The sequence below is a fragment of the Lynx rufus genome, unplaced genomic scaffold (genome assembly GCF_022079265.1).
Source record: "Lynx rufus isolate CCGP_SWC_20201006 ecotype Redwood Valley unplaced genomic scaffold, mLynRuf1.p SCAF_2, whole genome shotgun sequence".
NCBI classification, from domain to species: Eukaryota; Metazoa; Chordata; class Mammalia; order Carnivora; family Felidae; genus Lynx; species Lynx rufus.
In genome coordinates, this window is record NW_025814834.1 from 222,030,519 (window position 1) to 222,044,058 (window position 13,540).

The 13,540-nt window shown below is 49.5% G+C and overlaps 1 protein-coding gene across 2 annotated transcripts in view; it reads left to right on the forward strand.

The window, feature by feature from the left end:
- The first annotated feature begins 1,764 nt into the window (after nt 1–1,764).
- Nucleotides 1,765–13,540, forward strand: part of GNB1 (G protein subunit beta 1) — an 88,817-nt gene continuing 77,041 nt past the window's right edge. For both annotated transcript variants that reach the window (XM_047083402.1, XM_047083403.1), the window contains exon 1: nt 1,765–2,002. The gene's annotated coding sequence lies outside the window, so the exon portion shown is untranslated. The remainder of the gene's footprint in view (nt 2,003–13,540) is intronic.

Here is a 13,540-nt window from a genome sequence, read left to right on the forward strand (position 1 = left end):
TGTAGCCAACGAGCCACTGGGGCAGAGACCGGGGGAGACCTCTCTGTGGAGGTGACGGGAGGTTATGGGGGAGACCCTCCGGGGCAGATGGAGTCACAAGGGCAAAAGGCCAGAGGGTAGATGTGGTGATCTGTGTGTTTAAGGGGCAGAGAGGGGTCAGAGTGCAGGACAGCAAGGGCAGAGGAACCTGGACATTGTGGGAGGGGCAATGGGAACTGTCATGTCTGCTGAGCAAGGTGGACGTCCCTGCTGCCGTGGGGACTGTGGTGACCTAGAGGAGGTCAGAGCCCGTGTGGGGTGAGGAGGGTGGTGGCAATCACGGGAGATTGGTTATATTGGGGGGGTACTTTGTGTGTGTGCATGTACATGTATGCTTGTGCATATACACACTCCCCAGCTCCTGCTGCTGAAGCAATGGTACTCCAGTAACAGTGAGTACACCTGCAGCCCTGATCCTGGCTTCTAAACACCACTCCCCACTAAAAGGAAACAGGACTTCTCGCAGAAATGGCTGAGCTCAAGGCTGGGCAGGGAGGGTCTAAATTGAACCGGGAATATCCTGTGCCAGGAGAGGAGAAGGGCTCTAGGAATGATGGGGACATGCTTGAATGCTGATAGGAAGGCCCCACAGAGTGGGAGGGGGCGGGACCACGAATGCAGCCCACACCTGGGTGGGAAGGTATGCGCTCCCTGCTGGAAGGATTACACACAGGCTGGGAGGAGCAGAGGCCTGCATCTGGCCTGGGTTGATTAGGGTCAGGGACTGCAGGCTCTGAAGGGAGGAAGGCAGTGGATGCGTGGTTGTTGCAACCGGGGAGCCAGGGGTCAGCTGGAAAGAAAGAGGTGGTGGTTGGGGACTATTCCACTGACTTTCCTGGGGGTGTCTACAGGCTGCGCACGTATGACCCATGTCCTCCTCCTACCTGACCCCACCTGAGGGGCTTCATTTCTCAGCGGCCTTCGCGGAGGTCGGCCATGCGTTTCCCTCCCGACACTCTTCGGTGGTCACACGTCCCTGCCCAGGCAGCCATTCCCAAGAGAAGTGCCTTGGGCTTGACCTCCCGAGGCCACACTGCTCACACGTGCCCAAGCTCCCACGAGCCCCAGGACCGGCCCCATCCACCGGGTGGCGGGCGTCCACTCCTGGGTGAGCAGAGGCTGGGCATCTGCGGAGGCGGACCCGGTCGAGCAGGGGTCCCTCTGGGATTTGGTCAGCTCGGTTGCACCCCCAGGCCTGAGGGCTGGCTTGGGTTGGGTGTGTGCACATGTGGGTGCCCATGCAGAGTGCAGATGTGGGGTGCCGAATGCAGAGTGCAAGTGCAGGGTACTGAATGCAGGGTGCAGGATGCCAGGCGGGAGTACTCGGCACGTGTGCGGGATGCGCGTATGGGACACGGGTGCGGGGTCGAGACAGTCCCCACCTCTGGTCCTGCGGCCTCCACTCACATCCACTTGGCGGGGAAGCGAGCGGGTCGGCCCAGGCTAGCTCAGGGCTCCCCGCGCAGTCCCTGGGCCACCAGCGAGGCTGGTGCCTGGGCCACCAGGGCTGGGGGGGGGGGCCTTCCGGAACCCGTTCTCCTACGGCCAGCGCGGCCCCTTTAAGTCGCTCGCGCACGCTCCCGGGGTGGGCGCAGGGAGGAAGCGCGCGAGCGTGCGCGCGCCGGGGCCGCGGCCGGGCCGTGCGTGCGCGCGCGACGTGCGCGGTGACGCGGCGTGGGGTTTCCCGAGGCTGCGGGCAGGGGCCGCCGCGCCCATCCCGATGGCTGGAGGCGTCTGAGGGGCGGACGGAGGCGGCGGCGGAGCGGGAGCGGGAGCGGGCGCGGGCGCGGGAGTGGAACAGCCGCCGCGGGACCGGACCGAGCCTCGCCGGCGCACCTGCCCGCAGCGCCCGCGGAGCGGCCCGAGCGCGACCACCTCCAGAGCGGCGGCCGAGGCGGCTGAGGCGGCTGAGGCGGCTGAGGCGGCTGAGGCGGCGGGGCGCGGGCGCGTCAGGCGGGACGAGGTGAGCGCGGCAGCCCCTGCCCCGCGACCCGGGCCACGGCCCCTCCCCACAGTCGCCTGCCAGGAGCCGCCCCGCCCCCACCCTCCCCGCCCCCACCCCGCCGCGGGGCCGCGTCTTCCTGCCCCGCCCGGGTGGGGTCGCGGGCCGGGAGCGGGCGGGGACCCTGCGGGCCTCGGCTGGGGCCGGGGTCTGGGCGGCGGTCCGGTGTCCCAGGTCCGGGGCTCGGGATGTGCGGCCGGGGTCTGGGCTCTCTGGCCGGGATCAGGGTCCGGATTTCGGGCCCTGGGGCCGGGGTCGGAGGGGCTGGAGGCTAGGGTCTTGGGGCGGGGGCTTGGGACCCTGAGGCCAGGTCTGCGATCCGCGTTCTGCGGGGTCCTGGTTCCAAGCCCGCGATCCTGGCTTCTCGGTCTGGGGTCCCGGCTCGGGGTCCGCCGTCCTGGGTGCTGAGTCGCGGTCCGCGGTCTGGGACCCGGAGTCCGGGGTCCTGGGTCGGGGTCCGCGGTCCGATCCGGCCCGATCTCACTGGGGGCTGTGCGCCGGAGGCTGGCCGGGGCGGAGGTGCGCTGGGCCGGGGTCTGCAGGCCGGCCGGGTCGGGGCGGCGAGAACAAAGGGAGCGGCGGGGTTCTGCAGGGGGTCGAGGTGCTCGTCCCTTGCCTCGGAGAAACGCTGTTTTAAATACACCTTTTCTGGGGACTTTGAAGTTAGTGCTTGCTGGTGACACGATGAAGAAAGGGGGACAGTGAAATGAGGAAGCTGAGGCCCGGCCAGTGGCTGCCCGCGGGTGGCAATTCGGGGTGGATTTAAGGCAGAAACAAAGAGCTGTGCCGGGAGGACCGAACGGTGCGATCCTCGGCTATTTTCGTTTTTGCCGAAAAGTGGGAGGCAGCCCCGTCGCGAGCCCGTCGTCGTTTTCCCCTCGCCGGGCGCGGAGCCCGCGGGGCGGGGCGGGGGGCCCGGGAGGCCGGGCGGCGGCGGCGGCGGCGGCCCCCGCGGCGGTGCCGGGCCGGGGTCCGCGCGCCCCCGCGCCCCCGCGCCGAATGAATGGCTCGGGCCAGGCCCCGCTACAAGATGGCGCGTCGCCGCCGCTGCCATTGTCAGCCGCCGCGCGCTCCCGGCCGCCTGCGCCCCGATTGTGCTTTGGGCCCCATTTACATTATTTAGAAGGGCCAGGGTGGGAGGGAGGGAGGAAGTGACCCCGGGCTGCGTGTCGCCCTTCGTCCTGCGAGCTTTTCGGTGGCAGCGGTGGGGGTGGGGGAGGAGTTGAGCTGAAAATTCCACCCGGGTGGTGGCTGAGCCATTGGACTTTTGAAGACACCCCCCCCACCCCCCGTATTTTTCCTTGCCAATTATGTTAGATTCAGAAGGTATTGAAGCGTGTCTTAAGTCCTTTAAATTATATAGTTAGCATACGGAAGTAGTACTGGCTGTATCTACTTAATTCCTCTTTGTGGAAGCTTTTTAGTTTGGATTGTGAGATTTCATTTACTGAAGAAAAACAGCGATGTATGAATCTTTATGTTGGGAAGGGAAGTTACTGGACATTGACAGCTACAGAATACGTGACTGAATTTGTGTGTCAACGATGTAGACCTCTTAAACTGTGGTTTTAGTTGGGGGGTGTTTTTTGTGTGTGTTTTCGTTTTACAATCCATCTGATAACAGTGATCTCAATATTTGATGATTAAGCAGCTGCTTATGAGATTGGTTATTAACTAAGAAAACGTGTAGATTATTTTTATGATTACCAAGTAAATGGAAGTAGTATTAGCTTTGTAAGAAGTTCCTTTTAAGTCTAGACAGTGGGTAAGGTCTTTAGAGTGTTAGCAGTAAGATTTTTACGTGAATTCTTTGCTTTTGAATTTGAAGCTTTAATCTTTTTTGGAGGTAGAGAAGTAAGGTCTTAGTCTGAATTCTGCTAAGGTAGATAGAGTCTATTCTAGATTCTTCCGGAAGGTATATATTGCAACAAGAAAGTGAATAGGCAGTTCCTTTTTTGCTTCCTTACTAATATTGGGTGTGTGGGTGGGGACAGAGTTGGTGCCACCAACATGGAAACAGTCTGAGAACCTCCACACAGCACAATTGGATGGTAGCTTTTGGCTTGATTGAACTCTCTAACGACTAGAGTTGGCCAGAAATGGAGAGCAACTGGGATGGTTCATTAGAGGCCAACTCGTCAGACCCTGTAGGGGGTGGGGGGGTGAGGGGGTGGGGGTGAGGGGGTGGGGGTGAGGCCTCCAGTCTTTGGTGGCTGTGAGGCCCGACTGCAAGTCTGTCCCGAGGTTAGTGCTCCCGGCCTCGCAGGCTTTGTAAATGCTACAAGGTTTTCTTAGTGAGAATTTGAGAAAGCAAAGTTAAGTTTTGTGACTGTGCCTGTGGCCTATTCCCATTTCTTTCTGCAGGGGAACCAGTGTTAGGGCTACATTTCATCTGCTGGAACGAATGTGTATGGAGGAGATCGTTCATGCAGTTTTGACTCAGAACTGACACTTTCTTAAATGAACACACCTATCAGACAAAAGCCTCTCCTCCAGTAAGGTACTGGAGTTCACAGCAGGGCTGTATTTAGATCACCAAAGAGGTGCTCAATCATTTAATGTCCACTGAAGAACATTCATGATACCTTAGGAAAGATTTCTTGGTTTGATATTTTGAGTTACTTCTGTTTTTTTTGGGGGGGGGGTTGAAGTAAGTTTCCTCAAATTTAATTTTAATCTCTAAACAGATTTAAAAGAGTGTTAAAAGCCTGCAGAATAATGTGTTGTCTTTTTTTAAGGACTAAAACTTAAAATCTCTTCAGATTTTTTCATGCTTAGTGACTTTGATTGCAAAGCTTGAATCACCTTGGTAGACTTCTAGTGACAGCTTGAGAAAGAAAGGGACTGATTTTATGAGGAGTTAACTTATTTTTTAAAGCTTTGTTCTGTTACATTGCTAAAAATTTCTGTTGTCCATTGGTTTGATTGAAAAAGTTGTATTTCTCCAAATAGCTTTGAGAAAGGTCTTTAGGATATCTGTAGACTTACCTACCATCAGTTGGCTTTTTAGCGAATACATACTTTAATGAGTAACACTGATTTGATTTTAGACCTGTGGTATTGGCATCTATCTTCATTGGGTTGTTTTTTTCTCTCTGCCCGTGTTGGTTTTTCTGGCTCATGTTGCTTTCCAAATTGGATTAAATTCTTACTGTCTACAGACTTTGGCTTTGAAAAGCATTAGTGGATTGGTAACAGATATCCTCAATTTTATTATCTGGGCTTGACCATATGGCATGCTATATTATTTTGAAACCCCTATTAGTGTAAGTCCAGTAAGGCAATGAACAAAAAATCTTCAACTCCTTTAACGCTGGGAAAAATTCTGATCTCAGGTTTGCATTCATTGCCCTGTGGTTAGAGAAATTATGAAGCAGATGGGCCAGTTAAGTGTTTGGTTTTGTGAACATGAAGTGAAGGGGTAAAAGCAAGCTTAGATTGAAACAGGTCAGATACGCATTTCACAAACGGACAGACGCGTTTGTGACACTGGAAGGAAGGGCGGTCTAAGTGTGTGTGGGGGGGTGTGTATACATTGAGTAACTCGGCATCATGTTGACTATTCTGGGAAAAAAAAAAAAAAGAATACCATTTCTTTTTAAAGCTATGGGGGTTGTTCCAGAACTCTTATTTAGGATATATAGACAATCTATAGACCTTCAGATTGGTCAGAGGATTTAGTGGAATGCTAAAAGCTTTTTAAACCTTTTAGCCCTCCTGTTCTTGTGGTAGTGCCTGCCTGGCATTAGGTGCCACAGTAATCGATGGAAAGAAATTACTGCTGGCCTCCAGTGATCTAGAAAAGCTTCCCGTTTTGTAGAGCAGTGTTGTTTTCTTTTTCTTTCTCTCTCTCTTTTTTTAAGACTTAAGTATCTGCTTATTTGACTTTTTGAAATTTTAAATTTTTTAAAATTAGAATTTCTGGGCAAAACCATTTTTTTTAAGTTTGTTTATTTATTTATTTAGAGAGAAAACACCAGCGGGGGAGGGGCAGAGAGAGGGACAGAGGATCCGAAGCGGGCTCTGTGTTGACAGCAAAGAGCCCAATGTGGGGCTCGAACTCATGAACTCTGAGATCGAGACCTGAGCTGAAGTTGGATGCCTAACTGAGCCATCCAGGTGCCCCTGGGGAAAACCATTTCTACACGCATGGATTTAAAAGACAGGGGGCATCTGGCTGGCTCAGTTGGTAGAGCTCACCCCTCTTGATCTCGAGGTGTGAGTTTGAGCCCCACATTGGAGGTAGAGCTTACTTAAAAAAAAAAAAAAGAATCCACTTCTGAAATCATTGTTGCACTGTGTATTAACTAACTTGGACGTAAATTTAAGAAATAAAAAAAAGTAAATAAAAGATCAAGTCAGGGTTATCTGGGGTAATTTTAAAGAGATTATTCAGTTGAACCTATATTGCCACTGATAAAAGGTTATGATTTAATAATGGCCCTCCTTCCTAGGGTGGCTGTTGGTTGACAGATGTGTGAAGCTCTTCGAGCAGCTCCTTGCCCACAGGACGCCCATTAGCCATTTCTGCTGCTGGTGGCCTTGCTTTGTAAAAATTTCCTGAACCGTGATCATGTTAGATAATGTAAGAAGACAGCTTACTGAAAGATTTGTTTTTTCTTTCTTCCAAATGGTTCCCGAGGAATATCATTAATTTGGGGTACGGAGCAAATGTGTCAGCTGTCTTTACAAATCCCTGTCATTTATTTACCACCACACTTTCTCCTGAGTCTTCTCACATTGTTTGCTTTTCTTGAAGGACTTTCTTTACCTTTATAGTAGAATTTTGATCCTCTTTGAAATTTGGATCCTATTTGAATTTTGATCCATTTTGAAAACTGGCAGAATTATATTTTTTTTAAAGATTTCACCACAGCCTGAATGATGACTTGTTCTGATTTTACAAAACTTTGGTGTCCCTTGATTTGCCAATTAATGACAGTAATAATGAAATATTTTTCATATATTCTTATGAATACTATAACTGGAAATTGGTTTAACAAGTGCTTATTCAGTACCTTGTCTGGTAGGTGCTGAGGCTATAAACTGCCATAGAGTGGGCATGGCCCAGGGCCTCACTGAGTTTATTGTTTGATAGAGAGCCTCACAAGCAGAAATGCAAAGGAGAAATGCACGGGCAGTGGGTTACAGGGTCAGCTAGGGTTCAGTGACTGCTTCTCAGAAATAAAGTGTGGTTTAAGTTGAGACCTGAAGCACCCTATATCTGGAGTGTGTCTGCCATGCATTTGGCGGGTGGAGGGGAAGGAAGGAATGTTCCAAGGTGGGGGAGATGGTGTGTTTCTCATGCAGCCACCGATTGGCCTCCTTCACTCCCTGTGTCTCCACCCAGAACAGCGTCTATTGCGTGGTAGTGGTAGGTGCTCAGTGATTCCTTATCAGAATGAAAGAGAGCACAACAGCTCATCCAGGGATGGAAGTTCCAAAGGGCTGGAGGGTGGTAAGAAATGGACACCGAGAGCTCACAGTCTTAGGAAAGAGTTGCACTTTTACCTCAAGGGCTCTAGGGAGCCTTTACAGAGTTTCAAAGAGCAGATTGAGGGGCGCCTGGGTGGCGCAGTCGGTTAAGCATCCAACTTTGAGGTCGTGATCTCATGGTTGGTGTGTTTGAGCCCCGCATGGGGCTCTGTGCTGACAGCTCAGAGCCTGGAGCCTGCTTCAGATTCTGTGTCTGCCTCTCTTTCTGCCCCTCCCCTGCTCACACTCTGTATCCCACCCGCCCCCCCCCCCCACAAAAACATTAAAAAAAAAAGGCAGATTGACCTAATCAGGACCATGTCACGGTACTTGAGCTTGGAGCGTGTTCAGATGAGAAAGGAAGACTATGGTCAGGGCTCCCGAATGGGGTGCTTGGTGTGGAGATGAAGGCGTCTGGACTGGGGTGGTAAAGCTGGTGACTGAAAGATGGGGCAACTGAATGGAAGGTAACAAGAGAAAATGACCTCAGGAGTCTCTGTCCTGGGCATCTGGATGGCTGTTTGGCATTTACTGAAATAAGGAGCAGGAGCTGGGGGGGTGGGGCGTGAGTTGAGTTTGAGGACACTTGAGGCATTCCCATGGCCTCCAGCAAGGGTGGCTCAGCCTTAAGCTTTCTGCTGTAAAGCTCTTCTCCCAGAGGTTCCTTGTACTGTTCACTCCTTCATTCAGGTCTTTGTTCGCGGACTCCCTCCTCAGAGGGTGTTCTCTCATCTCATGAATCTGTACCATTTAAAAAAATCTTTTTTTTTTAATGTTTATTTATTTTCCGGGGAGAGAGAGAGAGACAGAGCCACTAATCTCAACCATTTTTAACCTGCTCTGCTTTCCTAGTCCTTGTGCTGATCTCCCTGCCAGTTCTGAGTTCCATGAAGACTAGAAGTTTGGTACACTACAGTATTACCAAGTCTCTGAAACAGGACGCGTGAGAAATATTTAGATTTTGAGTATGTGAATGTGGAGCAATGGAGGAGTGGTCTGAATTGGGAGGCGGGCCTTTCAGAGTTAACAGTATTTAGATGGTGATTGAAGTTTTGGAAATAAAGATTACTAGGAGCCGCGGCGGGGAGGGGGGGGTCTTAAAGTGTGATCTGTGATTTATTTTTTATTTTTTATTAAAATTTTTTAACATTTATTATTTATTTTTGAGAGACCGAGCATGAGCGAGGGGAGGGAGGAGCAAAGAGAGGGAGACACAGAATCTGAAGCAGGCTGTAGGCTCCGAACTGTCAGCACAGAGCCCAAGGCGGGGCTCGAACCCACAAACCGTGAGATCATGACCTGAGCCTAAGTCCGATGCTTAACTGACAGAGCCACCCAGGCGCCCCAGATTTTTTTCTTTTTAATTTTAATAGATTTTTCTTAAGTAAACTCCACGTCCAACATGGGGCTTGAACTCACAACCCCAAGATCAAGAGTTGCATGCTCTACCGACTGAGCCACCCAGGTGCCCCCTCAAAGTCTGATCTGTGACTCCTGTGGGTCCCTGAAACCCCTTTCAGGATCCATTCCATCAAAGCTACTTATACAGTCATTAAGATGCTATTTGACTTTCACTGTGTTGACGTTTGCATTGATGGCACACGAGCAGTGGTAGGTTAAACTGCTAGTTCTTCAACACAAATCAGGGCTGTGGTATGAAACCAGTTATAGTATTTATTGTAGTCGTAGTATTCTTCATCGTCATGAACTTGTGTTTAGAGAAATCCAGTTTAATATCTGATGAAGCATAAAAGTAAATATTATTATACTTTAACCCCAATACCTGTTTTCTTCCTGTCTGTGAGGCAAAATGGGAACTAGGCCTAAAGCGCGAGTGCACCCCAACTGCAACAGCCTCTCCTGGACTGTGCCACACACAGCATTGGAGGAAGAGCTGGCAGAAAGGGATGGCCGTTTAGACAGGGGTTTTTGTATGGCAGATACTTTCTGAAAATTAACGAAGCAAACCAGATATTTCAAGGAACATTACTGACAGTATTGTTGGCAGTGATAAAATTTGAGCTTTCAGATGGAAATTAGAATTTTGGAAAACTTGATTCTGCTATCATGAGCTTGACAGCTTCCCAGTATTTAAAGACTTTTCTTGTAGGTGATGGTACTTAGGAATGTTTCTTTTTAATATTATGTAATGAAATGTGTCAACATTTGGAAGATTTGCTTAATTCAGTGAACTGGTAGTTTCCCAATGGCCTGTGTGTGATGCTACAAACTCACAGATGGTGAAAGATCCATTCAGAGCACAAATCCCACGGAATTTAAGATGTAATGGTATTAAAAATTAATTGACACAGTTTCAGATTCCACATCAGAACTTCCCTTTAGGATGCTTACCCACTTGTCAAGTTTTGATGTAGTATCAGAGAAGACTGCATGTTTATTTGAAATGGCTGTTGGGGCGCCTGAGTGGCTCAGTCGGTCAAGCATCCGACTTCAACTCTGGTCACCATCTCGCGGACTGAGTTTGAGCCCCCTGTCGGGCTCTGTGCTGACAGCTTGGAGCCTGGAGCCTGCTTCGGATTCTGTGTCTCCCTCTCTCTCTAACCCTCCCCTGCTTGCGCTCTGTCTCTCTCAGTAATAAATAATAAACGTTAAAGATTGAAAAAAAAGAAATGTCTGTTAAAATACTCCTTCCTTTTCCAACTATGTGTCTGTGTGAGACTGAATTATCCTCATATACTGCAACCAAAGCAAGACATTACTGCAGCAGATTGCAGAAGCAGATGTGAGAGGGGTGCCTGGGTGGCTCGGTTGGTTGAGCTTCAACTCGGGTCATAATCTTGCAGTTCGTGAGTTTTCGTGGGGCTCTGTACTGACAGTGTGGAGCCTGCTTGGGATATTCTCTTTCTCCCCCTCTCTCCCTCCCCCTCCCCCACTTGTGCCTGTTCTCTCTCAAATAAAACAAAAATTAAACAAAAAAGAAACAGATGTGAGAATTTAGCTCTCCTCTTGAGGTGGACATTAAAACAGGTAGGCTAAATAAAATGTAAAATACTGCTGTCTTTTCATCAGATTACTTCTTAGTTATTTTTTGAAAAAATGTTCTTTATGGTAACATGTAATAGGCTTATTAAACGTTTTGAAAACTTTTGTGTTTTAATTTCTAGCATAGTAAGTATATATAGATATAACCCACAGGGACAAAAGCCCTCTGATTTTCAGTAATTAAGAGTGTGGAGGGAGCCTGAGACCAAGCCATCTGAACAGCAGGGATTTGGAGAGCAGTGTAGTGGTTAAACCAGCTGGGCCACATCTAGGGCACTGGCCCAGGGTGACTGCGGGACTGGAGACAGGCACTGTGTCTCCCCTTTCCCCTGCTGTTTGCAGCATTACAGGTGTAGGATTGTGCCTTTTCCTGGGGAGAAGAACCCAGAGATTTCTGTAAAGGTTGAAACCCATTGGTGCAGCTTGAGAGGAAGAGAAGCTCCTGAAGGAGTGACCAGAAGTTGGGAGAATATCAGAATACAGCATTGGAACGGAGGACAGTCTTGGGTGGGGGTGGGGTGGGTTGGACAGAGTAGCAAATCTGGCTGAGAAGTAGACAGGGACTATTCAATGCCAAGATTCCCCCGGGGCCGAGGAGTGACAGTGGGGTGTGGGAGGCTCTGAAGCAAAGGGGTGGAGAGGCGTGTGAGGAGGGAGGGCTCCGTTCCACCCGATTTCGGATAGAGTAGCCTGGCATTGTCAGGTGTGGAGAGGAAGGGGGCTGGAGCGGGGAGTGGCAGTGGTCTGCTTATTCTGGGGGCTGATCGGTGCCTGGGAGCAGCTGCTGTTGGGGCCAGGAGAGACACGACTCCACCCTGGGAGAGGGACGCCTGTCAGGTGGTGGGAAAGGCTGTGCTGAGAAGGAAGGCAGAGAGAGCAGGGCCCTAGAATTTCATTTTATTATTATGAAAAAAATTTGTTTTAATTATTTAGTTTGAGAGAGAGCAAGAGCAGAAGGGCGGAGAGAGAGAGAATCCCAAGAAGGCTCTGCCCAGTTAGCATAGAGCCTGACTTGGGGCTCGAACTTCTGAGCTGTGAAATCATGACCTGAGCCAAAGTCAAGTCTTCTAAGTAATCTCTGCACCCGACCTGGGGCTCTAACTTACAACCCTGAAATCAAAAGTCACATGCTCTACCCACTGAGCCACCCGGGTGCCCCTTTAGAATTTCATTTTAAGGAAGGAGGTCGATGGGGAGCCTGGGTGGTCCAGTCAGTTAAGCAGCCGGCTTCGGCTCAGGTCATGAGCTCACGGTTTACATGAAGTATGTTGGGAGAAGTACTTTAGGATTTCCGTGTTGAAATGAATTCCTTCAAACCTTGACCCTCCGGGACCTCCACTTGGCATTCCCTTGGCAGTAGATGGCCTTCCATTTTGCCCTGCTGGTGATGATCCTGGTGCTGTTAGTTCAGGTTTGTGGGTGCCTCCGGTGCCAGGCACCGTGGTAAGAACTCACATCAACTCGGAGGTGGGTACTGTGAATAGCCACATTTCAAAGCTGGCTTAATGGATGGGGGGGCGCAGGCAGTGGAACCCATATTTGAACCTGAGTCATTTGCCTCCAGAGCTCTGAATTCTTACACTGTGGACCCTCCAACATGAGCTGTTTCCCTTCCCCTTTCATCTCAGAAGACTTCTGTGTGGGCATCTGCTCCTTCATGTATTATTAAAGGGAAGATCCTTCCGCTTGAAAACATATTTACCAACAGTTTTATCTTTAGTTTCTTCTTCAAGGGTTCTGTTCGACCTTCAGACATGACTAAATGACCAAGTCTGTTTTTTTTTTTAAGTTTTATTTTTATTTGAATAATCTCTACGCCCAACATGGGGCTTGAACTCATGACCCTGAGACCGAGAGTTGCATGCTCTTCTTACTGAGCCAGCCGGGCGCCCCTAACGTGACTAAGTCTTATATAACTTAACCCCCTAGTTAATCTCGGTATCTTCTCTGGCCGCTCCTCAGGCAGGCGATCTGTTTCCACTGCTTCAATTCTGTATCCTGTCCTCATCCTCCGAAGATCTTTCTTCCCGTTCCCGTTGTTTTTATAAAGATGCCCTTTTCAGTAAATCCATTTTAATCTTTAATTTTTGCATTTTATTTTATTTTTTTATTTTATGTTATTTTTATTTGTTTTTACAGTGAGTGAGTGACCTTGTGAATGCAAGCCGGGGAGGGGTAGAGAGAGAGAGGGAGGGAGGGAGGGAGAGAGAGAGAGAGAGAGAGAGAGAGAACCTTAAGCAGGGGCTCCATCTCACAACCCTGAGATCATGACCTGAGCCAAAATCAAGAGTGGACGCTTAACCAATTGAGCCACCCAGGCACCCCTAACTTTTACATTTTAAAAATAAAATGCTTAGTATGTTTATTATAGAAAATTAGGACTATAAAATGAGGGAGAATATGATTTCCCTATCAGGAAATAAGATTGTTATATTTCATTTGTTATGTATTATTTATATTCATTTTTTTAGAAGTTTATTCATTGTGGGGGGAGAGAGAGAGGGAACGTGGGTGGGGGAGGGGCAGAGAGCAAGAGAGAGAATCCCAAACAGGCTGACTCGTGGGGCTCGATATCATGAACCATGAGATCATGACCTGAGCTGAAATCAAGAGTCGGCTGCTTAACCAGCTGAGCCACCCAGACACCCCTACGTATATTATATTCATACGTTTTGTGTTGTTCACACGTAGAAGTGCAGAGATGTTTTTCCCCCAGATTGGGGATCACTGCATGGATATTTTCATCCTAATTTTTCTACTTTGTTGCATATTATGTGTATTTCTGAATGTTACTCGTATTTGAAAACATGAACTACATGGCAAAGATTGTCCTTTCTTTCCACTGCAGATTAGCTCTACCCATGTGTTGGACATCCTGGTTCTGCTGCTGCTTAGCTTTGAGGCCTTGAGTGAGTTACTTCTATCATATGTTCTCATCTTGGAGTACCTGGAAGGCTTAAATGAGATGGTGCAAACAAAACGTTCACCCTTCTGCTCAGCAGGTGCAAGAACTGGCACGTT